The 27796-nt window shown below is 42.8% G+C and overlaps 1 protein-coding gene across 10 annotated transcripts in view; it reads right to left on the reverse strand.

Moving 5' to 3' along the window:
* TBC1D1 (TBC1 domain family member 1) overlaps positions 1-20033 on the reverse strand; it is a 161936-nt gene extending 141903 nt beyond the window's left edge. For 5 of the 10 annotated variants that reach the window (XM_053253932.1, XM_053253933.1, XM_053253931.1 and 2 more), the window contains exon 1: positions 18898-19772. The gene's annotated coding sequence lies outside the window, so the exon portion shown is untranslated. Of the gene's footprint in view, positions 1-11742; positions 11821-18897; positions 19773-19805 lie in introns of those variants that run through there. The other 5 variants (XM_053253935.1, XM_053253934.1, XM_053253929.1 and 2 more) reach the window with 4 other exon arrangements.
* Between the last annotated feature and the right edge of the window lie 7763 nt (positions 20034-27796).

Genomic DNA, 27796 nt, shown 5'->3' on the forward strand with positions numbered 1-27796 from the left:
AATAATCACAAACCCCAACAGAGAACACATGGCTTGACTAGAGCCACTGCCTGCTGAGGGATTATGTGGCCAGAGCCACTAGATTGCTGATATGGCCTGGGGAGAAAAGGACGTTTTGAATTACGCTCTGGGAGCTCTGCTTGGTAATCTCAATTCAGCCAAGTGGTAAAAGAAGGCACCCACCAACTAATTTTGTATTTTGCTATTTTTGTTTGGGGTGGGGGTGGGGTGGTCTGCTTATTCTCTACAATAAACCACTTTTGTTTTAATATGAGTTCTGGATCTAACATTGCACACATATTCTACAGAAGAGCATTCCTAGCTTTGTTTGGTTACACATTTTCTTGAAGGGCTTCATGCCTGGATTAATAAGAAGAACTCAGAACCTTGACTGCACTGCAGCAAACAGGCCTTAAAACTATTCTATTTATTTTGGTGTGTTCAAGCAGCCCTTACATCTTAGTGGTAACCATTTTGGAGAAGTAATCCTTGCTAACAGTTTAAATTGATACATGGATTATGACTCTTTATTCCTATTCACAAATGTCTGCAAGTTTAAAGGCAATAAAAAGGAAGTAGGAAAACCCTTCCAATGTGCACCAATTATTTCAGGTACCGCTACTGCAGATAACAGAGATTTAAGTAGCATGTAACAGTCAGATGACAGAAGGCCAGAAATGACCTGAATGACAGAAAATAAAGGCAGCAGGTAAGACCACACAGTTAAGGAAACTGGAGGTGAGTGAAAGGAGGAAAATGTAACAGTAGCTGGAAACAACAACAAATATTTATATACCGCTTTTCAACAAAAGTTTCCAAAGCGGTTTACAGAGAGAAATAATACATACATACATACAATGGCTCCCTGTCCCCGAAAGAGCTCACAATCTAAAAAGAAACATAAGACAGACACCAGCAACAATCACTGGAGGTACTGTGCTAGAGATAGCTCTCTCCCTGCTCAATAAAGAGAATCACCACGTTAAAAAGGTGCCTCTTTGCTCAGTTAGCAGGAGCAAAGAAAGGCATTAGAACATGATCCTTTTTAAAACAACGATCTAAATAAATATTGATTGATTGATTTTTTTAACAATGGGAAAGTATTTTATCTTAACTATTCCTTCATGCATCACCATGAGCCAGTATTGATTGTCAAGAGATGGTGTAACTTGGTCATCTGAATTATCCTATCAGATGGTAATGATGATTTCCCCATCTATCAAATACAGATGTGTAATAAAAATATACAGTAGAATTGTGTGTCTGGGTTCCATGTTTCTCCTATTCCTTATCCTGTCCTGTGGCTGCCCCAGTCACACACTACCCTCTCACACACAAAATGAAGACAGTATTTAATATAACATTATATTGAAACGGATACACTAGCCTGCCCAGATTTTTATTTTAATTAAATCAGTCCACTGCTAACCCACATTTCTAGGAGGTGCAAAAGTGATAACACATCACCCCACAAGCCAAAACAGGTTGCTTACCTGTATCAGGTGATCTCTCTGGTGATCCATGTTCGCTTACAAATGGGTCTTCTATGCCTGCACAGTAGTCCCATGAAGGAATTTTTAGCTCCAAGAGGTGCTCTCCAGCATTCTGAGGTACGCGGAAAGCATCCATTAAAATAGGCAGGAGAGTGCCTTCCCTCTCAGTTCCTGAAGTGGCCACTGTGATGTGAGAAGAGATGAAGACCAGCAAAGTCCAGGTTAAAAAAAAACAGATAAGAGACTACTACTGTAGAGACACACTAGCAGTGGGATAGGTTGGGCAGGTGTTGTGAATGAACATGGATCACCAGAGAGATAACCTTAAGAGACAAACAAGAAACCTGTTTGTCTCTGAGGTTATCCATGTTACCTCACAACTGGATGATTGATGAGCTCCAAAGAAGGAAGTGGGTGCTTGCGTAATCAGAGAACTTTCTTTAAAAACGCCCAACCAAAACTGGCCTCCACAGTTGAGAATAGAGTCATACAAAGGGTAAGTTCCAAGACCAGGTGACAGCCTTACAGATATCAGCCATCCTAATGCTGGATATATGGGCAGCGGAGGTTGAAATGTCCCTGGTGGAATGGGTGCGGACTCTAGCCAGAGGCTGGACACATTGCTGTCTATAGCACGAGAAATGAGAGCAACCAGCCAGTTAGAGAGTCTCTGACAGGAAATGGGATACCTTTTGTTGGATACAGAATAAGAAATGAAAAGTTTGTTTGAGTGGCAGAAGGATTTGTGTAGTCCAGATAATAGAGAAGGCACCTACAGACATCCAGAGAGTGCATAGACCATTCCAAAGGCATTGACAGGTTGACAAAAGAGGTAGGCAAGATGACGTCCTGGTTGAGGTGAAAGTCAGGGACTACTTTAGGGCAGAACATGGGGTTAGAATGAAGAAGCACTCGGTCAGGGTAGAACTTTGTGTACAATGAGCCAGCTCTTAAAACAGATAATTCACTGTCCACAATAAAATTCTTTCTGGCTAAAGTACAAGCAAAGCTTCTATACTGAGTTCAACGGCACATACTCCAACTTCTATAAGGTGGAAGCTATGCAATCTAAGTTCCTGAGGAACATTTTCCAGGTACTGTCCCAGTGCTGTCCTTCATCTGGAAGCAGGACTGTTTAAAGTAGAGGCCAGAGCATGGATTAATATCTTTGAATTCTGGCTGAAGCTGGTTTTCCACCCTGCAGGTGTAGCTCCATTTGTGTTAAAAGACGTCTATCATACCAGATGGAAAAGAGAGCTGGAGGAAAGGCTGCAACATTGTGGTTTCTCCCCTTTTGCACTAGTAACTCTGGCATATGAAAATGCCAGGGTTAAACTCAGACATAGAATATATGATATGGAGCGTCAAATTGATAAGGACTCTATTCCTGTTGGTGTCAATTTGAGCAACCCAGTTCTGAGTTTCAACCCTACCAGATACCTAAACCAGATAACCATGCCAAAATACTGTAGAGCTTTGACACAGGCATGAATGCCTTGCAAACAGCAGTCCTGGAAGGGAGATATCGAAAAATCCCCTGCAAAGAACACACTTGTCTCTGCATCGGGAGATATTGAAACAATATATCTCTGAATCAGGAGATATTGAAACAATGGCTCATGTGCTTCTTTATTGTCAATTTTATCCTTTAACTCAGGGATCCTCAATGTTGGGCCCCCAGATGTTAGTGGACTTCAACTCCCATAATCCCAAGCCCCAATGGCCTTTGGTTGGGGATTATGGGAGTTGAAGTCCAATAACATCTGGGGGCCCAACGTTGAAGATCCCTGCTTTAACTGACCAGAATGACTTGAGATCTTATGATGTGGCTAAGTTCTGTTTAATAGCCAATAAAATTTGCGTTCATTAAGAATCATTGTTACCTTTGCTTAACTATGTGCTTAATTACATAACCTTGTAGGTTATGTAGGCTTATTTTGTTGGGCTTCTGTTTGTAAATTGTGCTGGTCTGTGACTGTAATAAAGGAATTGATTGATAGTTCACTGACCTACCTAGCCGAAATGGTGGCTATCAGGAAGGTGGTCTTGAGGGAGAGTCACCTCAGGGAAGAGGAGAGAAGGGGCTTGAAAGCAAACTCGTTGAGGGAAGAGAGAATGAGAGACAGGTTCCATGGTTTAACAATAATACCCCATATAGGAGGTATAAATTGTTGATTCCCTTGAGGAACATCTCAAAGTCAGGGTGAATGAAGACTGAGCAGCCATCCTATCCCAAGTGACAAGCTGAGATAGCTGCCAGATTAACCTTGAGCAAGGTATTGGAAAGACCTGTCCTCTTTAGAGATGTCAGATACAGGAGAATCTGTCATATGAAGGCAGAACATGGGTCAAAATTGTTCATGGATGCATAAGAGATAAAGCGCTTCCACTTACACATGTAATTTCTTCTGGTAGATGCCTTACATTCATTTAGGAGAATTTTATTTAATTATTTATCCTCCATGCTGTAAGATTTAAGGTGTCTAGTGCATGGTGGAGAATCTGTCTGGATTCCTGAGATAGCAAATCTCACCGCTGTGGAAGACAACCAAGTTGACCCTTCAACAACTGTAGTAAGGTGGGAAACCAGGGTTGCTGAACCACCATGGAGAAAGGAGGATGGAACGAGACCTTTCTTGGAGGATCATGCTTAGGACATTCGAGAGTAGAGGGAATGATGGAAACACATAGAAGAGATGTTCCTTCCAAGGAATCTGAAACATGTCCCCCATGGATCGTGCATGCCCCTGTTCTTGAACAGAATAGCTTGTATTTGGTGTTGCCTTGGGTGGCGAACAGGTCAGCCAGTGGGTGTCCCGGAAAAGATCTTGGAGAACTTCATTGTTGAGTTCCCATTCATGCTGAGTGGAAAGAGCCGGGTCCCTGCTCAGCAAGCCTGCTAGAGTGTTGTTTATTCCTTTGATGAGCAATCGCATCCATCCTGTCGCTCTTCTCAAGTACCACTCCCACAGTTGAATTGCAAGGTTATTCAGAGACCTGGAGATGGTGCCACCTTGGTGGTTTATGTAGGCTATTGCAGGTGTGTTGTCCTGGTGGATCTGTATTGAATGCCCCTTCAAAATTGGTAGAAATGCCTTCAGGGCCAGGAACATAGCCAGAAGCTCCAGGAAGCTGATGCAGAACGCTTGCTGCTGAACATTCCAATGGCCTTGAGTATGCATATCACAACAGTGCAAGCCTCTGTTTTGGAGTGGCCTATAAAACAGCTATCAGGTCGGTAATAGAAGTGATCCTCTTGTTGGAGAGATATGTGCATTTTGAATCTGCATCTAGGACAGCCCTGATCAATGGGATACGGCATTGTGGTGTAAGGTTTGATTTCTTCAAATTGACCTCCAGTCCCGGATCTTTGAGAAGAGACAGATTGATTTGAACATCTTCCTCTAAGGTAGGAGTTGAGTGGGTATGTTTTATACCTGTATAAACAGGTAGACTGTCAAATTCAATAGCATAGCCCAAAGAGACTATACTCAACACACAGGCATCAGATGTTATGCATAGCCAAGAGGGAAGGAAAGAGGCAAGGCAGTTTGTAGATGAAAGAGTGATTGAAGGTACTTTCAGGACAGTATCATCAAAACTACTGTTTGGCTTGGTCCTGAGTTTCACCTTTTGGGGTTGACATTGGCTGTGTTGAAAAGGCCATTTTAAATAAAATTTGGAGGAACTCTCTCTGAAATATCTCTCTGCTCAGGAGGCTTATATTGGAATCATTGTTTGTTGTAGGGGTGGTACCTCTGAGAAAAATAAGATTGCTGTGAAGAAGAAGCAAACGTCTTGGCTGTGAAATGCAATTTCTTCAGCTTCATCAGTCTGAGGAGAAAAGAGGCCCTCACCATCGAACAATGAGTTCTTGATTTCGCCCTTCATGATTTTGCTCTAATAGAGTCTAACATAGCCAGACATGCAAGCGGAGAGACACAGAGTCTGCTAGCACTCGGGATACAATCTCAGTAAGGTGCTTAGCGGTACTCAAATGTTAGCAGGAGTTTGGGGCAGAATGTTTAAACAAAAAGGGGCAAGACTCCTCTTACAGCCTGTATAAACTTTCCAGTCATTTAGAGGTTGTGGTGAATGTGACTGGAGTGTCCCAAGAGACTTTGGAGGCCCCAACCAAAACAGGCAGCATAGGCAATGCAGCAGGTAGAAGCCAGGGTCTTTGACTTCTGGAGCTAGTGTTTGGATCTCCAGGGCCTTAGCTATTTCCACAACCTGCACCCTGTAAGATCTGGTTTCCTCCACTGGAGAAGCAGAAGGTGGAACAGTCACCTGTTCATCTGGAGACAGATCAGACAGGTTCTCCATCTAGACTGAATACCCATCAGAGGACATGGAAGAATGATATTCACCCTCAGAGAATGGATGGTCTTTAGAAGGTTGCGGGGGATCCTGAGATTGTTCCATCTCCCGCACAGGCGATAATGACATAGGGATAGTCTGAGCAGGTAGAGTTGCAGGTGCAGCAGGCTGCTTAAAATGGGACTTAGAAGGCAGTTTCTCCTTAGGAACAGGTGTAGTAGGCTCAGAAATGCAACTTCATGGTTTTCCACTATCTGTAGTCTTCAAAATTGTAAGGGAGCCCAGGCGAGGCAGAATGTAGCAGGTCCCTGTAATGGTCATGAAACAGTCATGACCACGGATATGGCCGGAGTCAAGGGCACCCAGAAAACTGAGGTCATTCAGAGGACGAGATGGGAGTTGCAGAGCAGAATAGTGAAAACATTCTTTCTACAGATAGGAAGGTGAGTATATCGGGGTGTGACATGCTGGTGATGCCAAAGGAGTCTAAGGTGGATTCAGAAGGGGTAGTAGTATTGGAACCCAAAAGAGATTCCAGGTGATGAGCAGAAGCAGTAGAGGAGGCCAGGAAAGTATCTAAGGGGGAGTGCTGCTCATCCCCAATAGAACCTGAACCACCCCTATGAGGTGAGCGGCCAGGTGATAAAGGAGGTGAGTCACGGACAATCAGAGATTATAGCAACATGGGTACCGGGGAAAGGCATGCCGTCGATACCAACAGTGTCAGCCGAAGAACCAATGTAGGTCTCAAAACAGTAGACGTCATTGATGGACAAGTGATCAGTGATGTCAGAAGAAATCCTGGTATTGAAACGTGCAATGTTGACTGTGTTTCTTTTTGTGGTGGTGCTGGTCAACGGAAGTAGGCTTCTTGAAGGTAGGGTCACTATGGTGCTTAGACGATGTCGAAGTCAAAGCAGTCGACATCGACGACAATGTTGATGGTCAATGATAGGCCAGTGTTGGAACTGAAGAGGTTGATGGGCTTGGCAGCGGGGTTGGGGGTTTGAGCGCGGTCTCGTAGAGAGCAGCCCAAAGCCAAAGTTACCTGCTCTTTCATGTTTCCTTCGAAAACGAAAGATAGGTTTTACTGAAATTGATGTTATGGTTGGCCTGCAAGAAAATTAAACACTCTTTCATGCCTGTCGGAGGATGGGCAAGTACCCCTGCAGGTCTTACAGTATTTAAAAGGCTTTTTAAAGTCCATAGGCAAGGAGCAGTTGAGACGGGCTGAATCGAAAAACCAGTGAAACATCAAGTGACCAAACTGGTGTGTGTGTGTTCCCAAAAGGCCAAAAGTGTGTGTGTGTGTGTGCGCGCGCACGCGCCCAAAAGGCCAAGTCAAAAACCAACAAAAAACTGTCAAACTGAAGACTGATCGGAATGAAGGGCAAATCCAAAAGAGTAGTCAATAAACAGTCCAAGTCAAGCAGAATAACAATCAAATAAACCTTTTTCCAGAGAGAGAGAGAAACACAGGAGCAGAATCTTTGCAATGCGACAAGTGTGGCAGATGAGAAGGAACTGAGAGGGAAGGCACTCTCCGGACATAGCGCAAATTTCCTGCACAATTCAGAATACCAGAGAGCGCCTCTCAGAGCTAAAGATTCCTCCGCGGGACTACTGTGCAGGCGAAAAAGACCCCAATTGTAAGGAAACATGGATTACTTCAAATATCATATTTGTTTTCTGGCCTACTCTGTGGCACTAGGCTTGATGTCATAGAGGTTGCTTATGACTTAAAGACTGTGTGTGTTTTGATGGGGGGAAATCCATCATTTAATATGAAGTCGCTCATGAGCATATTAATACCACTGAGAACAACTGTCAACAGTTCATGGCCTTTTGAACTCGAGAGATAGCAGGAGTGCCTCTCCCCCCCACCCCATTTTGCACAGTAATGTTACTTTCAATCTCCAAGCTTAGCTACAATCACAAATCCCACCATCTGTACTACAGTGAGGCCACTAAGTAATAGCTCAGAAGTATTAGCCTCTTTCCTAAATAACGTGTAGCACACAGGCAATCTCCTAAAACTAGGCTAAAAATCAAACACGTGCATGTGTATGCAGCAGCTTATAAAAAGAAAAGTATCTTGCTTTAAAATGAAGATTAACATTTAAAAACACAGAACTAGAGTTCAAATATTAGTTTCTGGAACTAAGGAAGGGTTGATGTGCTATGATACTGGAACATATTTTTGCCTTTCCTTTTAAACACATTTAGATCTTGCTCATTTACAGAGAGAGGATAAAAACTGTTGTGCTGTTTACCCAACAGATAGAAAGCTGAAATTTCATATATATGCAACACACCCAGTTTACTAAAAATTTCTGAAAATGTTTACCTCTCTCAAAATTTGGGACATGGCTCATAACAATGGCCAGTGCAGTGCAACCCAAGGTACAGGCTGGACAGAATGCTGGGCTTCAAGAATTCCTAAACTGTTTGGGCCCTGGGTATTTAAGAGAACATCTTCTTTGTTATGAACCCCACCACCCATTGAGATAATCAGGAGAGGTCCGTCTGCATTTGCCACCAGCTTGTCTGGTGGATACTCACAGATGGGTTTTCTCCACTGCTGCCCCGAGGCTTTGGAATGCACTCCCTAGTGTAATAAGAGCCTCCCCATCTCTTGACAGCTTTTTAAAGGTCTTTAAAGATGCACCTGTTCACCCAGGCTTTTAATTAATATTGTTTTGATAGGTTTTAATGTTGTAACCTGGTTTTCAAGATTTTTAAATCGTTCTGATTGTTTAATTGCTGTTTTATGATGTTTTAATTGTTAACTATTGTTGTTCTACACTGTTTTCTAATCTCTGTTTTAATTGTTAATTGATTCTAGTGGTTTTGTTTTAATGTAAACCTCCCTGAGCCTTTTTGGAAGGGTAGAATAAAAATTGAATGAATGAATGAATGAATGATGACATCCCCAGCTTCAGAGAGGGTGGGATGGATGTGGGATTTACAGTGGCAGAGAAAAGTAGTCTGAAAAGAAGACTAGCCATTGGACTCCCTTCTTCACATGCTTTAATAATATTCTGATGGCAGGGGACCTATCATGATAGCAAAAATATATATGTGCTGAATACAAGCAGCATTTACTTAAGTACATGCATGTGTGTGTTTATTTATTTATATAAGGTAGGTATTTCATAAATTTATAACCCATTTTTTCATTTCTTAGAAAAGCCCAAGACAGATTATGAGAGTTAAAAACACCAAAGCATTTAAATACATATATAAATATACGTATTTATAATAGTATCAAACTAATGCTCCACCAATGTAAAGTCCCATGAATGGTCCTTTTACAAGCAGAGCATGTCTTTTGTTCACAGAAGGAGTTTAAACTGGTGAAGTATTTATCTGGATCAGAGGCGTATCTAGGGAAAACAGCGCCTAGGGCAAGCACTGAAATTGCGCCCCCCCCCCAAATATCTGGCACTCATCTTTCAGATAACTTCACCATAATATCAGCTCAAAAAGTAAAAGTCAAGCTTATTAATCTTTTAATTAAAAAATTATGGCACTACCTGAAAATTATAACTGCACCTTACTTGCTTTCTCTGATGCAAATTGCTGAAGCAGCACAGATACAGCCTTCTTCAGAAAGCAGGAATCACACCTATCAGCTATTCAGAGAGGTACTGGAGACTGGATGTAGTCCTTACACTCGCTGATCAGCATGTTCATTGCATTCCAAATCCAGCATTGTGTATTAGCAACCCTCCTGCCGCCCCCGCCCCCCAGCTGCTATCTGACAGCAATCAGTAACATTCACATTTTTTATATCCCATTCTTCCTCCAAGGAGCCCAGAACAGTGTACATACTTAAGTTTCTCCTCACAACAACCCTGTGAAGTAGGTTAGGCTAAGAGAGAAGTGACTGGCCCACAGTCACCCAGCAAGTCTCATGGCTGGATGGGGATTTGAACTCGGGTCTCCCTGGTCCTAGTCCAGAACTCTAACCACTATCAAGGCAGATAGCAGCTGGGGGGCAGGGGCGGCAGGAGAGTTACTAATACACAATGCTGGAATTGGAATGCAATGAACATGCTGATCAGCGAGTGTAAGGACCACATCCAGTCTCCAGTACCTCTCTGAATAGCGGATAGGTGTGATTCCTGCTTTCTGAAGAAGGCTGTATCTGTATATTAAAGACAGACAATTTTTAAAAGCTGGGAAAGCTTGGGTGAGAAGATGGGTTTTCAGGTGTTTTTTAAAAATTGCCAGAGATGGCAATTTTATTAACAATAAACACATTTCTACTATGGGCTTTGTTTGGTCTTTGCCTAATTCCCTTGGGTTGAGAATAAATGTTGAAGAGAATGAAAAGAACAGAAAAATACATAACAGGTGCTGTCTTTAAATCTAAAATGATCCCTCACTAGTAGCCATCACATGCTGGAAAATCTCAGGCCAGGGGACTGCTTAGTCTGCATTCTCATGACTTAGGACAAGTCAGTTGTGCACCTGACAAACGCTACTTATACAGCCAATTATTTTCACTCTTCTTTACTGCATGAATATCAAATGGTTATGTGCCACAACACCTTCCTTATAATTAATCTGACTTAGAACCAAGTTAAATAGAATTTAATGCAATTTCCATTTTGCATAGGTAAGGCCTGAAATTTAACTGGGTAATCCTGAGCAGTTTTATGATCACACATGAGATCTTAGATCCTCACAAAAGGAGCTGTTCCTTACATAAGACATTCCCAGCCCACTCACACCTATCCTCCTAACTAGAATCAACTAGCTACAGTGAGCCAACATGATCCATTCACCAAATAACTTAAAGAACACACCTTGGATTGAAGAGCTGTTTTCACACAGTTGCCCTCAAATCGGGAGTCCAAAATATCTCCAAGAATAGAAGCTAATAGAAACTTTTTGGAGTCCCCAAAAAGATCAGAAGTAAACAACAAACTGGAACCTTAACCAAAAACCAGGATACAAACGTATTGTAACATAAAGGTTAAGTTTGTGCCATTGAGTCGGTGTTGTTGACTCCTGGCAACCACAGAGCCACGTGGTTGTCTTTGGTAGAATACACAGGAGGGGTTCACCATTGCCATCTCCTGTGCAGTGTTTCAGCACCTTTCTATATCGCTGCTGCCCGATATAAGAGTTTCCCATATCCTGGGAAACACACCAGTGGGGAGTCAAACCAACAGCCTCCTGCTCTCTAGTTGCTTCCCCACTGTGCCATTAATGGTTCAAGTGACTCCAAATACAAATAGTAACCATACATTTTTTAAATTTATTTAACATATTTTTATACCACCCACTACCAAAGTCTCTAGGCAGTTTACAGCTATAAAAACATATTAAAAGATCAAATTAAAATAACCATGAAAACTATCATATACATACATATAAAACATATGTGATGAGTTTTCTGGATAATGACTCTCTTCTATGATTTATCAAACATACAAAAATTTTGTTAATACTAATACATCAGTATTACTAATACATAAAGCATTAGTAATACTAATACTAATACAAAATTTTGTTAATACTAATACATAGAAAAACTCAAGTGAAAAACAGGAACATATAAGATTGCCAGAGTGAAAATTGACCCAGATTAATCTACAGTTCAAAGTAGAGAACATATTTTGCAGAATTCTTCATCTTAATAAGAATACTATTTCAGAATCAAAGAAATCACTCATGGCAAATTTGCACTAGGACCTCCCAACTACTTAAGAACTAGATTCTTCTGCAAACATTGTGCCCATAGATCAGAAAATTATTTTTAGCTTCCATATTGTGCATATTAAGGAATCTCATTCTACATAACACAAAGGACAAGAAATACAAGGCCAGATATCCCATACATACTTCAGAGTAAGTTATATTTTAGTCAGTGCAATTTATTCTCAGGGAAACATGCATAGGTTTGAGTTACACTGACCTGAAAGTCACCAAAGGATCTTCAAACAAAGCCATAGAAATAGCTTTCTATACACAGAACGTATCAGGACTCTTTAGAGCTCTAGGCCACACCCCCTTTACATGTGATATGTCACATGATGATATCACATGCAAAGGGGGTGTGGCCTCGAGGTAGAAATTGCCGGAGCGAGCTCTTCAGTCTCATTTCAGGGCAGGCTTGCTTCCTGAAAGTGTGTATTTTCTCTTTCTCTTCCTCTCTGGGAGGGAGAGAAAGAGGAATAGACGCTTTTCAGCAGCAAACGCTCCCTGAAATCAATGCAAAAGTAAGTGCTTATGAAGGCTCCTGGGAGGCGGGTGCCCCGTCCCGGACTCAGAGAAGGCAGCGGGGGGCGCGATTAAAAAAAAATTTTTTTTTAATCAACTGAGGTGGTTGGGGTGGGGCGGGGCATGACGGGCACTTGGCGCCCCTCTGCAACTGGCGCCTAGGGCACGTGCCCTGCCTGCCCCCCCCACTGGTTATGCCTCTGATCTGGATGCTGCTTATTACACATAATGTATTGCATATGTATTTATATTTATGTTAAGGGATTACTTTGGGGCTACATGACTTGAAGATTGCCCCATGTAAAATAAACTTCCTTGGGTTAGGGTGTTGGCACTATGCAGCCTACAGGTGCTTATTACAATTTTGAGAAGTCATGCTTTCATTTTCAAAAGATATATTCCTCTTCCTCCTGGCTACAGAATATTTTTTGGGAGGGAAGGAATGATGAGAAAAACACTAAGGTATGGAAATAGTAAATTAACTACAAAGTAACCCTCATTTTTGTTTTGCTCCTTGTGGTCTCTGAGTTCCTACATGTTTTCAAAGGCTGATTCCACCCCCACCCCCTTGCATTTGAGGTTAAGAGTAAAAAGTAAAAGAATATTGTAGGAAAGGTCATAGGAACATAGGAAACTGCCATATACTGAGTCAGACCATTGGTCTATCCAGCGCAGTATTGTCTTCACAGACTGGCAGCGGCTTCTCCAAGGTTGCAGGCAGGAATCTCTCTCAGCCCTACTGTATGCTTTGGTAGTTTGTTGGTTCAATAAAAAAATCTTGTCCTATTAAAAAAAAAATCTTGTCCTATCTTGGAGAAGCCAGGGAGGGAACTTGAAACCTTCTGCTCTTCCCAGAGTGACTTCATCCCCTGAGGGGAATATCTTGCAGTGCTCACACATCAAGTCTCCCATTCAGATGCAACCAGGGCAGACCCTGCTTAGCTATGGGGACAAGTCATGCTTGCTACCACAAGACCAGCTCTCCTCTTGCACTGGTCATGTCTACCAGTGCATGTTATGTGAACTACATGCAACTAACAAGTTAGCCACAGCACTCTGGTACATTCAAATTAGATAAATTAACACCTTAGATTTAGTGATTCTGTAATTTTGGGACCAACAACCATGTTTTATACAATCACTTTGCTTATGAAGTCAGGTCGCTCCTAAAGCTTGTTGCAAATGTCTAACCCACCTACCCAAAGTGCTGGCCAAGGGACAGTCAGTTACTCCCAAGGTAAGAAGAGAGAAATGACCATGAGCTCATAATTATAAAAGCAGCTCTTTACTGCCATGCTTTTAGTTTTCTTTAATTTCCGGTTTATTCCTTGACATTACATTAATCTGAAATTGAAGTTAAATGATTATGCAAAAAACTCCACAAAAATGCTGACCAATCAGCCTAGTTAACAACTTCCTAACACATGGACTTTCCTGGTTTGCCTATGCAGTCTGTCAGTCCACTGATTACTTGTATTGGATGTGGTGTGTGACTTTTCAATAATTTCAGAATCTTCATTCTTAACAAAATCTACATTCCTAGCCTTCACGGTTGCAGAATAAAGTTTGAAACCCTGTTTTCTGATCATATGCCAGTGATCTTCCAGGAATCAGAGAGTGATCTTCAACTGCCCAGAACTGCTCCCGATCCTTCTTCCATAGTCACTATTAGCTTATACCAGTCAAAGATTTCTCCATGACCATTTTTTCTTTCATCTTTCTTTTTCCTTTCATTTCAATCCTTGCTCATCCCACCCCCCCTGCCCAACTACACTGCTCTTGAAATCAGAGTATGTTGAGCTATGTATCAAATTAATTTGCATGGTTTACTCTGAGCACAGATTGGAGTTCGGTGCTTTGTCATCATGTTTTCATGGAAAATTAACAATATTTTGCCCAATCACACCGTGTAAATAAACTTCAAAAGACAGAAGTTGTTGTCAGTGTAAAGTTTGAACCTGATCGACTGGCACATTTTGGATGACTGCACTAAAAAATATTACACCAAATATTTTCTCTACTATCTCACTACTAGAGCCATGTCCGACATGGCTTATACTCTCTAGTAGAAAGGTTACTGGAGGGACCTAGTAGACATCATAAATCCTTCACTGAGGGAAGACAGAAAGCCCTCCTGTCTTAAGGAGACAGTTTTCAGACAGAAAGAAGAAGCAGCCTACACTGGATTCCTCAGTGTTAAGCAATTGTAAGCCCATCTCCAACCTTCTATGGTTGTGCAAGGTAATTGAGAGAGTGGTGGCCTCTCAGCTCCAGATGGTTCTGATGAAACAGATTGTCTAGATTATTTATTTATTTATGTATTTTATTTACATATCACCCTCCCTAAAGTGGCTCAGGGCAGTTTACACTAAAATAAAAAAACACATAATTAAAATCAAAACCCATTTAAAAACTGATTAAAATTAAAAATTAAAAATTAAACATACTTAAAATGCCAGGCTAAAAAGATGGGTCATTAAGGCTCTCCTGAAGGCCTCCAAGGAAAATAATCCTCTCATATCCACAGGGAGAGCATTCTACAGCCTCGAGGCAACAAAAGAGAAGGCCCTATCCCAGGTTGCCACCAGATGAACCGGTGGCATCTGAAGATGTACTCCTCCTGATGATCTTAATGAGTGATGTGGATTTTGCAGAGAAAGGTGCTCCCAGTAACCCAGATCTAAGCCATTCAGGGCTTTAAAGGTAATACCCAGCACTTTGTACTTTGCCAGGAAACATATCAGCAGCTAATGCAACTGTTTAAGAACAGGCATAATGTGGTCCATTTCAAATTGGTTTTTAGTGGGCTTTGGGGTACAGACCTTTTTGGTTGGCCTGATCGATGAACTCCTATTAGGAGTTGACAAGAGGTAGTAAGACTGTTGGTCCTTTTGTATCTCTTGGTGGCTTTCAATACCTTAGACCATGGTATCCTTCTGGAGCATCTGAGGAGATAGGAAGGCACTGCTTTGCAGTGGTTCTGGTCCTACCTCTTGGACAGATTGCAGATGGTGTCACTTGGAGATGGTTGCTCTTCAAAACAAGAGCTCTGGTATGGAGTCCCACAAGGCTTTATAACCAGTGGTTCCCAAACCGGGAGCCTCCAGATGTTGCTGAACTACAACTCCCACCAGCCCCAGCTACAATTTATTGTGGCTGGGGTTGATGGGAGCTGTGGTCCTGCAACATCTGGAGGCTCCAAGTTTGAGAACCACTGCTCTATACTATCTCCAATGCTTTTTAAAATCTTCATGAAACCACTGTGTGAGATCATCAGGATATTTAGTGCAAGTTGTTATCAGTATGCTGGTGACACCCAAATCTATTTCTCCATGTCAATGTCATCAGGCAGAGGCATAACTCCCTAAATGCCTGCCTGGAAGCGATTATGGGCTACATGAGGGATAACAAACTGAGATTGAATCCAAGTGAGGTACTTATTGTGCAGAGCCACCTAATGGTGCAGCGGGGAAATGATTTGACTAAGAAGCCAGAGGTTGCCGGTTCAAATTCCCACTGGTATGTTTCCCAGACTATGTTTCCCAGACTATGGGAAACACCTATATCGGGCCGCAGAGATATAGGAAGATGCTGAAAGGCATCATTTCACACTGCGCGAGAGATGGCAATGGTAAACTCCTCCTGTATTCCTGTATTCCCAGGTATCTGGGTCATCTTGAAGAGACCACATTACACCTACACTAAAACAACTGCATTGGCTACCAATATGTTTTTGGTAAAATACAAAGTGATGGTTATCTATCTAATCTATCTTTTTTATCTATTTATTTCTCTAAGGCGTATCCGTCACTAATCCCATGTGTGGCAGCTCTCGCAAGCTGCCAGCTGGGGGAGAGGAAAATGCCAGTGTACAGGCTTGTGGGTGAGGCAGAAAACAAAATGGCAGTGCGGGGAGAAAAGGGTGGTGGCGGTGGGTGGGTGGGGGAAGAAAACAGCAGTGGGAAGGTGGGCGGGTAAGAAAATGGTGACGGCGGGTGGGGAAAGAAAACAGCAGTGGCAGGGGGAGAACTAGCGGCGCGGAGGCTCTGTGCCAGCCCAGCTAGTAATCTATAAGGACCTAAACAGCTTAGGCCCAGGGTATTTAAGAGAACACCTTGTTCACTGTGAGCCGTACCACCTATTATCATCTGGTGAGATCCATCTGCAGCTGCCACCAGCTGGATTGGTGGCTGTTCACATTCTCCATTGCTGCCCTAAGGCTTTGGAATTAGAGATGTGCATGGAACCGGCAGGGTTGGGTTGAAGGCGAGGGGCATACATTTAAGGGCGAGGGAGGGTTCCGTTACCCCTCCTGCTGCATTTTCCGCGCCAGCACTCCATTTAAAAAGTGTCCATCAGGGAAGTACCCAGCACATGAGCGCACACGCGTGTGCACCACAGTAGCTCATGCACATGTTGGGCACGCGTGAGCAGGCGCAACATGCGTGAGCATGCGCCAGCCACGTTTCCCTCGCTAGGTATTTCCTTTTACTTCCAGCCAAGGAGGACACCAAGGTGACCTCCTCCCCATCTCTGATAACTTTTTAAAAGGCAGTTAAGACATACTAATACTAATACTAATATTTTAAGCTTGTTTTAATTTGTCCAGTTGTACTGTAAACCGCCCAGAGATGTGAGTTTTGGGAAGTATTTAAATAATACTTAAATAATAGTTAAATAAATAAATAGGAAATATTACCATGTATTTATATTGGTATACTTTTAGGTGGTGGGAAGAATAATTATCATGATGCCATCAAAATAAAACTGTCCAATCCCCACAAAATCATATTTATACTCTATTTCTCTCCACTTTCATCATCACTGGGACTTCTAAATTGCAACAAGGTCCCAGGCTGAAATTTTATCTTCAGCTCCGCAGTGCTCTGTCACTGGATTCTGGGGCAGAAGGGAGCATCATACATAAACAACAGGCAGGTGCAGCATGTTGAGTTGTGAACGAAGTGGCACTCCCTGTTTTTAATAATTTGATAGTGGCACAAATTAGAGCCTAAAATGTTAATCTGAAGCACCTTTTGAAACTCAGCAAACAGTTGCTCTACCAACTCAATCTGTGTCTGCCCCCTAGAAAAAAGGAAAATGGACTGTAATGATGGGCAGGATTTTAATATAATCTTGATTTTTATATTATACAAACAAATTAAAAACCAACTCTTCACTCCTTTGGCAATCATGTAATTTTTATCCAGTGTCTTACACTTATAAGAGGCAGGGAAGGGATGGTGGTTAATCATTGTAAGCAATGTTTCAGTTTTTGGCTAAGAGGTAGGGTGTGCATGTAATACAGTAACATATTGTGCATGTAATACAGTAACATATGGTGAATTCATCAGGAAATCTATCAAGCATATTTTAACAAGGGCTGCGACATTTAACCAATTAATCTAACCAGTTAATCAAATAAATATATTTTGATCAACTAGAATGGTGACTGATTAATCAGGAAATAAGTTTTTAATTTTTAAATTATTGTTAACATGATCTTGTAAAACTTGCAGATAAAACATGAATTCATTATCTAAAAACAAAGGAAGAGTACTTTCTCTTCGGAACTATTGTTTTGCTTATATGAAAATATATGCAGATTGAATCAATTAATCAACTAAGATTTCTTTAATCTGATGTCGGAAATACTAACCAAGTAGCTCTGGAAGCCAGAATTCATAGCCAGATGTTCATACTAATAGACAAATAATGATTTGGAGAAAGTGGTTTAAGAGAAATTAGCCAGTGTGGAAGTGCAGGTGATGCATCCTTAACACACATATCTAAACCTTTTTTTTTTTTTTTAATGGCTGTTCCAGTTTTCAGCAGCCTTCAAACTTCACTGGTTGGTGTGAGGCAAAAGTTTATGAACACAAGCTGCCAGTGCAAGAGATTACTGTCAGTGATTCAAATATTTCCATTTGACAACTATATTTATATTTTATTTCTGTTTGCATTTTTTAGGCCAGCCACTTTTCTTCCCATAAGGGCCTCCAAAGCAGCTTACAATGAAAATGAGCAAAACAATAGTAAACAACACATACAACAAAAAACACAGTGCAGCAGCAACAAAGTTACAGCAGCACACAAACTAGCTGCAAACAAATCTGTAGCTGGCTTCCAACCAGGCAAAGCTAGTTTGTCTGTCATCCCACAAAAGTAAAGTGTGCTTGGTTAAGCCCAATTCTCAACTTCAACTGAAAAATGAACCCTAAGGAAACAATTCTGTGCGGACTTACTTGAAAATAAGCCCCACTGAACAGTGTGGGATTTACTTCCAGATCAATAATCATAGGACTGAGCAGAGGTGCTCTTACCCCTGGAATGCGGGACTCCACACCCCCTGGGGGCCCCCAAATCATCTTTAGTCTGTCCTGAGTGGTGTGGTTTGTGTCCTCAAGAACCTACGTGTTAAAAAATTATGCTTAACCTGCAGCAGGGCGTGGGGGCCTCCAAAGGCCTTTAGGTTCACACTTCAAAATTACCTAGTTTACTGAGTTGCACACGTGTGTCACCACATATGCATCCTCTGTTATTTGCCTTCCCCTTTCACCATCAATATCCTCTCCCCCTTGCCTTCCCCACTGTGACTGTAGGCTCTTCAGAGCAGGTACTCAGCAAAGCATCCTGCACATTTGCTGTTTTGATATATATTAAGAAGAAGTTGAAAGCTTCACTAAACATTTACCCTGGATTGTTGTGTACCCAATGCACAACCCTGGCAGGCATCCCACCACGTTCACAACAGCCTACTCAAAACGGACCCACACCGACCGCTTTCATCAAGCTATCCAGTATGGCAAACACGATTTTTTTTATTTTGTTAAAGACAAAAAACACTTACCCCAACAACAGAACAGGATGTGTGCAGCAGCGCTGCCTTGAAAGGAAGTGCGGCTGGTTTTGGTGTCAGCGGAGAGAGACAGAGAGCGAGAGATGTCAGCAAAGTGGGTGGCTCAGCTGGGAGGGACGGCGACGGCTGAGCGAGGCAGAAGAGCCTCGCTCGGGCTTTTCACCCGCCTCCTGCCTGCGGAGATTCTCCTCTCTGGCCAAGCCTCAAGAAGGGGCAACCGGGAAGTTCGCAGCCGCGGGGTGACCAAGTGACTGATGCACCGCCCTCCTGTTGCTTCGTTTGGTACGTGACCGGCTCGGCTTGCTCCCAGCGGGACTGACGGTCAAAGGCAGCCTGCCTGAGGAAAAACTGATGGGGCGCCCTCCTCTTCCCTCAGCCGGCGCCCTTTGGGGCCATCCCGCCGCCTCTCCCTGAGGGCGCTGCAGAGCGGGGGACCTGAGAAGGGGAACGAGGAAGCGAAGCCGCCCGCTCCAAACTCGCCCGGCAACAGCAACAAGCCGGCACATGCACACCGGCCCCCGCCTTACCTGCTGTCAGCTTCCGCGTCTCTCGAGGGGGAGGCGGCAAAAGGGCAGAGCCATGTCGCGGGGGGCGGTTTCCAAGGGGCCATTAGACTCTCTTGCTATGAGGAACGGATGACAGAAGTGGGGCGGTCGTGGGGGGGGGGTGAAGCTGTAAAAATAGAAGCTGCAACAGGCTGGCCAAGTGGCCTGAGAGAGTCAGCCAGCAGCGGCAGCGGCCAAAAGCTTGGAAAAGGAAACAAAACAAAACAGAACAGAACCCCCAAGAGGCAGCAGAGAGAGCCAGAAGCTCTCCAGTTTCGGCGAAGCTCGTGGCTCTTTCCTTTTTTTGGCCTCGTGGCCAGGCGGACAGAGAGAGAGAGAGAGAGAGGCACGCACCTTTCACAAACAGGCACACGCAGCCTGGATGTTTGTGGCGCAGCACTAGCGAGCGCAGGCTGCTGGCTGGTCATGTGCGAAGAACAGCTGCAGTGCAGGGGCTGCTACTGCTGCTCGCCTGTGCGCCTTTTTCTCCAGGCTGACTGTGCCGCGTGGAGCGATGGTGCGAAAGACGTATGTGACACACACAAAATATGCCGGGTGACTTTTTTCTTTCTCGCCTTTAGAAAGAAAACCGACGCGGCGAAGAGCCTCAGGCAGTTTTCAAAGTGACATTTGCACAGAGAATGCAAAGAAATTATGACACACACACGCGCACACAGACGAGGTTTTTGTTCACATGACTGACTTGCAAATGTGAACGAGACATCACAGGTTGTGAATGAGACATCACAGGGAGGAGAGCTGGCCTTGTGGCAGCGAGCATGACTTGTTCCCTTAGCTAAGCAGGGTCCACCCTGCTTGCATATGAATGGGAGACTTGATGTGTGAGCACTGTAAGATATTCCCCTTAGGGGATGGAGCTGCTCTGGGAAGAGCAGAAGGTTTCAAGTTCCCTCCCTGGCTTCTTCTCCAAGATAGGGCTGAGAGAGATTCCTGCCTGCAACCTTGGAGAAGCCGCTGCCAGTCTGGGTAGACAATACTGAGCTAGATGGACCAATGGTCGGACTCAGTTTATGGCAGCTTCCGATGTTCCTTGTCACTTGGTCAGCCCCTCAAACAATACTTTTATTTATTTATTTATTTATTTATTTATTTATTATTCCAATTTCTATACCGCCCTTCCAAAAATGGCTCAGGGTGGTTTACACAGAGAAATAATAAATAAACAAGATGGCTCCCTGTCCCCAAAGGGCTCACATTCTAAAAAGAAACACAAGATAGACACCAGCAACAGTCACTGGAGGTACTGTGCTGTGGGTGGATAAGGCCAGTTACTCTCCCCCTGCAAAATAAAGAGAATCACCACGGTAAAAGGTGCCTCTTTGCCCAGTTAGCAGGGTACTTTTGAATGGAGTCCACCCCATTCTCCAGTTCAGTGGAAGTGCTAAGCAGTCAAGTGGTGGGTGTGCCTGAACTGATACAAAACCAGTAACTCAGCAATACAATACATGTTATAAAATATCATCCATGTTCAATGCAACCCACATATAGCTCATCATGCTTGAGAACTGATCATGTAGCTGTTAAAAATTATAATAGATTGAAGAGTCCTGGAGGGAACCTTGGAGGTCTTCTCATCCAAGACCTTCAGCTCAGTGCAGGAATCTCCTACAGCATCTATGAAAGATGGCCTTCCAGCCCCGTTTGAAAACTTTCATCAGAGGGCTCGCCACTGTTTGAGGCAGGCTGTTCTATTCAATTGATTGATTGATTGATTGATTAACTGCCTTCAAATCAGTGTCGGCTCTTAGCAACCACATACATAGATAGACTCTCTCCAGGATGATCTGTCTTCAATTTGGCCTTTGAGGTCTCCGTGGTGCATTCATTGCTGTCGCAATCGAGTCCATCCACCCTGCTGCTGGTCATCCTCTTCTCTTTCCTTCCACTTTCCCCAGCATTATGGACTTCTTGAGGGAGCTGGGTTTTTTCATAATGTATCCGAAGTATGATAGTCTGAGCCTGGTCATTTGTGGCTTGAGTGAAAACTCTGGTTTGATTTGTTCTATGATCCATTTGTTGTTTTCCTGGCTGTCCATGGTATCCTCAAAAGTCTTCTCCAGCACCAAAGTTCAAAAGCATCAATACTTTTTCTGTCTTGCTTCTTTGAAGTCCAGCTTTTGCATCCCAGAATGGGGAAAGACATTCTCCAAACGATTCTAATCTTTGTAGATATAGACATGTCACGGTATCTAAATATCCTTTCCAAGGCCTTTCATTGCAACCCTACCAAGTGCTAGTCTGTGGCGTATTTCTTGACTGCTGGATCCTTTCCTGTGGATGGTTGATCCTAAAAGGCAGAAGCTATCCACCCCTTCAATGTCTTCATTATCAATTCTGAGGCTGGTTGCTGTACCTATTGTCATCAGTTCAGTCTTCTTTACATTTAATCATAGTCCTATTTTTTCACTGTGCTCCTTGATGTTCATTACTAGAGCTTGCAGATCATCTGCATTCTCAGCTATCAGAGTGGTGTCATCAGCATAGTGCAGTTTTTTGATGTTTCTTCTTCCAACTTTACAACCATGCTCATCTTCTTCCAGTCCAGCTTCTCTCAGTATATGTTCAGCATCTCAGTTGAATAAATAAGGAGAAATTATACAGCCTTGTCTTACTCCTTTGCCGATCTGGAACTAGTCTGTTTCACCATGTTCTGCCTGGACTATGGCTTCCTGTCCTGTGTATAGGTTTCTCATGAGAACAATGAGATGTTCTGAGATGCCCATTTTCCTAAGGACATTCCACAACTTGACATGGTCAACCAGAGGCGTAACTATAGGGGGGGCAGGTGCCCCGGGCGCCATCTTTTCTGGTCACGTGGGGGGCGCCGCCATGACAAAAAAATATATTTTTAATTTTTTTTCTAATTTTTTGTTAATACAAATGTTTCCTGCTCAGTGCAGCAGCGCTGCAGCAGTCAAGGGAGCGTGTCGGCGCCCCCTCCCCCACGAGTGGTCCCTTCCGTGCCGCCTGCGCCCCCCCCCATTGCTTTGCTGGCGCCTGGCGGCCAGTCAGTGGCCTGGCTTGGCGGTGGCGGTGGGCGCTTGTGAGGAAAAACCTAAGTATAATGTAGTATGTTGGGGGCGCGGAGGGGCATGGGGGGCGCCATTTCAGTGCTTGCCCCGGGCGCCATTTTCCCTAGTTACGCCTCTGTGGTCAACACAATCAAAGTCTTTTCTGTAGTCAATAAAGCACATATTGATTTCTTTATGATATCCTTTGGCTTTCTCAATTATCCAGCGTGCATCAGCAATGATGTTCCTCGGTCTTTTCTGAAACCAGCTTGAACCTTCAGCATTACCTTGTTTTTCCGTGTCTATTTCCATCCTGAAGGTCTATACAGATGTCATTGTAGTACTGTTCCTTGTCTCTTCTAACAGCTTTCTGAAATTCCCTATTAAGTTCCTTAAGAACTACTTGAGCAGTTTGTGATCTGTTCCACAATCGGCCCCTGACCATGTCTTTGCTGTTACAACTGAGCTCTTCCAGGTCCTTGCACCAATAATGTAATCATTCTTATTTCTTGTATTCTATCTGGTGATGTCCATGTGTATAAGTGCTGCTTTGGTTGTTTGATGAATGTGTTAGGAATGAAGATATCATTGGTTTGGTAGAAACTTGGCCAAGCCAATGAAACTGTTCTGTTGAATACATCTTACAAATTACTACAGGAAGACCTAATAATATGCTGGTGCTTCCCCTAGAAATTTAAAAAACAAAAGAGATTTATAATCCATTAAATCTTACATGTTTCATGCCCCCACCTCATAACATTTGAGAGGAGTGAGGGGCAGGGGAGGCACCTGAGGAGGAACAGGCCAGTGAAGTTGTCGACTGACAAGAAGGCAGCAGGAGCCAGATTGAATCTATGGCAGCTGGCGGGGGTGGAGTGTTGATTAAGTGCACCTGGCTGCGGACTATAAATTTGGCAGCCTGTGCCTTGAACAAACTGCTGGAAACAACACGTCTAATCTGCTTTGAACTTTTGTCAGAGAGTTTGTGACTCTGGAGTGGGTGTCTGAAGTTTTACTGGAAAGCCTGGGTTATCAGAACTGGGTCTATGGTGCTTTCATTCCTCATTTCCATATTCATGGTGAGACTGTTAAAACTTACCATTTATCAGTAAAGCTGAAACTTGAGCTACAATTCCAACTGGTTATTGTGTCATAAATCTCTGACCAGCTTCTTCAGTAGAGTGAGCTCGTGACAACATGCCCCTAAATGCTCACTTTTTGAGTAATTGACATCTTTTACACCACCACAATGGGCACAAAACTGCAAGTACAGCAAGTGGATAAAGCAGGCATTCTTTCTACTGTAGTGCTACTGGTGTTCTGGAAGCTGGTGTGTGAATTTTGGTTTTTATTGAATGAATGGATTTTATTCAGTCTATAACCAGTTGCAATATAGAAGTTCAAACCATGATTCACAGTACAGTATGACCTTACACTCAACTCCTTGTTAGATAGATCACACATATTATTTTACAAGCAGCAGCACAAAATTTAGACATTGCAAATGTTATATCTGGTTTTCGGTCTACCAACACATATGCTACATAAAACAATTCTGAATGACCTGGTAAAGACAACAACAAAGGAGTTATTAAAATGCTCCGACTTCTTTGATATAATTTGCAGTTTAATAATAAGTGCTCAGTTGTCTCAGTTTCATGTGAGCCACAGTTACAAGTGTTTTTTCCATATGGGATTTTCAGAAGCTTCCCAAATAGCACCGCAGATGGTAAAGTGTTACACCCGCCTGAGTAAAAGCCCTGAGTAAAAGCCTGAGTAAAAGCCCCTATGGCTAGTAACCTTTTAATTAAAGGGTTATTCTGCTGCTTCGAAACCACAGTTGACTATTTCCAAATTAATAGATTTGGGTAATAAATTTACATGTGTAAGTTTGATACTCAGTAGATACTCAATATCTATTACATGTTGTTTCAAAATCTCTCTGGCCTGTGTAAGGTCCCTGAAGAGAACCCATATAGTAGAAGAGTCTCTGTCAATATCAACTTGATTTAAAGGAATCTTCCAATGTCATGGTAGCTTGCCCAACTGAAAACACCTAAGTTATAACCAATAATTGATAACAGATAACTACATTTTAGCTTCTATCTTCAACAGTGCAGCTTCCAATCTTAAAACTATATTGGGCAGATTCGTATTGTACTGTACACAATTTATTCCAGCTGAGGTGCCAATGGGCAGAATAGCTGAGGACCACCATGAATATAGGTATTTGCACTGCACGGATTGGATAGACTCTGGATACATATTTCCCTGCCTTTCACTCCTGAATCTTCCAGCATTCATTCCTAAGATCTTGCCACTCATTCCAAAGCTACAGAGATATGCGAGTATATTGCTTGAGACATGTTGAGGCCTGCAGGCAGCATTCAAAATTATAAGTAATCCCAACCAATTACAATAATCATGATTTTGATCCCTTTCAAGATCAGATGTTCTCTTATTTACAGCCAAGCAAGCTCTCTCTATATCTGTTATCTGTGTTTGCTTGTCTGTGTGAGAGAGAATTGGAATCCAAATGCTGCCACTCTGACAGAAATGACTTTACTATCACTATAAACACATTTTCCAAAACTATGACTCAGGTTGTTTCACATGTTGTATTTTCTCAAATAAGAAAATACAGTGACACAAACCACAGGAACCCCTGAACTTTGGCCAGTTGGGCATGTGATGATTGGTTTCAGTGGGTCTGTGCCAGAATATAACCAATGATTTGCTTTCCCACCCCACCCCCGCCTTTGGTATAAATATGTCCTAATTTAATTTTGAAAAACCCTTACAGGGTCCAAATAATAGAATCTTGAGTTTCAAAACAAAACAGGTTTGGGGTTTTTTTGACAGCTGGTAGTTGATTTAAGTCACATGTTGAACTAATTATCTTAAGGCTTTCAAAGCAGCTCTGAAGACTAGAAATACTTTTAAAATACTAGTTTAGAGATCTTCCTGTGAAGACACACCTTGAACTATAAAAACATAGGAAGCTGCCATATAATAAGTCAGACCATAGGTCCATCTAGCTCAGAATCATCTACACAGACTGGCAGTGGCTTCTCCAAGGTTACAGGCAGGAATCTCTCTCAGCCATATCTGGAGATGCCAGGGAGGGAACTTGGAACCTTCTGCATACAAGCATGCTATGGCTTGACACACAATAGATTTGAATTCTGCCACACTGGGGAAAAGTCAAGAATTATGAGACTCTGCTTATAATTAAGCACTACTGGTAGAATTGTTGGCAGAACATCAGCTATATTTATGTTTCTAGTCCTTACATCGCTAAATAAAACATAAAATATGGACCAGTATAGTGTCTGGTTGCTAATCCTGCAATCAAGCAATGTCTCAACGGCTCATCATAACTTTTCCAGTCAGCAAAAGATAAAAGAATCTAATTAACATTACTGCTGCTTTTCAGTCTTACACACTGGCACCTCAAAGACACAAAAAGTGTAACTTAGTTTGTAACTACTTTATTCACAAAGAGGGTTCTGAAGAAAGTACAGCTGTAGCTACAGAGGCATTCATAGGTCAGCCTCACCCCACACCAGGATAATCCAGGTCCTTCCCCTAAATTTTCAGGTTTCACTTTAAACAAAGGATATTTTAAAAAATAAGGAGCAATATTCTACCCAATTTATTGTTGGGAATTCTCTCTGGTAAGAGAAACCCTTTGTCATTATAGCAGAGTGCACGGAGGCACAACACAGCGGAATTTAGTTAGGCATGCATGTATGCCGAGAGTAAAGTAACTTGGAGCCAGTTCATAGTTTCAAATCAATATAAGTGGTATTTATTAGAGAACTCCATTCTAGATAGGAAAGTGAGGACATGGGTTCTCTAATCTGTCTATCTAGCTGGATACAGATGGATTCTGCATCTCTGCACACATGGTACAGGGGAGAGGAGCTTGGATGTTGCAAGGGAGAAGGAAGGGAAGAGAAGGGAAGAGGAAGGAAGTGGCTGAAAGGAAGGAAGTCCCTGAGATTAGCAATCTACATATCAAAGGGATAGTGTCAGAGCAGTAGAGTACGGATGACCAATGTCTTGACCCTCTAGCCCTCTGACTCACTAGTCTGTCCTCCACTGTCTTTGAGACAAGAGACAGCGCAAAGTCCTTCACTTCCAACATTTATTGGTAAGAGACTTGCAGTAATTTAGCCAATGTGTAAAGGCACTGCTATGATTGACAAGTAATATTTATATATTGCTTTCTGAAAAAGTAGTTCACAAAGCAGTTTACATAGCAAAATAAATGAAGATATGTAAAGTTAAACAGTGTCCTGCTTTATTTCATTCCTTTGCATATATCGATCGACACAAGGTTGGCTCCAAGGGCCCCACAGCAAATGACCCCAGTGGCACCTCCCTGGACGCCCTCCCTCCAGATTTGTGGTAGGATGTGCCTTAGTGGATTGGGGGGAGGGGGAAAAGCAATTCTTTTAGCCAAGAGTTCACTGTGCCACCACTTAAATTAAAGCTATGGATGCAGATGTGGTCTCAGGGATCAGCCGAGGGCCATTCTGAGGGCCCTGAACCCACAGCAGCTGCCCAATGATGCTGACCCAATGCCAGGCTTGGACTGATCAATGAAGGAGGCGGGGTAGGATTTATACACTGCAGTGCATATCCTCTTGTAAAATCACAGCAGCAGTTTTTCTTGAATATATATTGTAGGCAATTGGCCCTTTCCCTCCACCATGAGAATGGGATTGGGCCATTCAGTATAAGGTAGCTTCCTGTTTGTTTCTTTGAGAACAATTTGGTAGATACTTGGTGGTACTTTGAAAGTGTATTAAAATTTAATGTATTAAATTATTGTACCCATATTAGACAACTTCTATTTAGGTTGTTCCCATTTCACACAGATTTCTGATGACTTCCCACCCCTATACCCAAGGTTTGATGGTTATCTACATGGTGAGGCAGCTAGTTTGCTCCAGAGTCTCTGATAGCACCTCCACTCTGAAGTTGAGCTAGGAAGAACCAGCTTAGAGGACTCTTATGTTTTTGCCTAAAAGCTCCCTAGGCAGTATGTGAAGAAAGAGGACAAGGAACCAAAAACATAACTGGGCATTTTCATTTCTACAAATATTATGGAATAAGAAGAGACTCATCAATTGCAACCACAAGAGACAAGTTCCTGTTTCACATTAGCTGGGACAAGGCTAGTGGCCAATGTGCAGACTAATGCTATACATGCCGCATGTGCAGAGGTGCTCTTACCCCTGGACTTCGGGGTCGAAGTTCAGGGCCTCCCCCTATCAATACTTCTTTCCCCATCAGCTGGATAAA

Source organism: Hemicordylus capensis, chromosome 5 (genome assembly GCF_027244095.1).
Source record: "Hemicordylus capensis ecotype Gifberg chromosome 5, rHemCap1.1.pri, whole genome shotgun sequence".
Lineage (NCBI taxonomy): Eukaryota > Metazoa > Chordata > Lepidosauria > Squamata > Cordylidae > Hemicordylus > Hemicordylus capensis.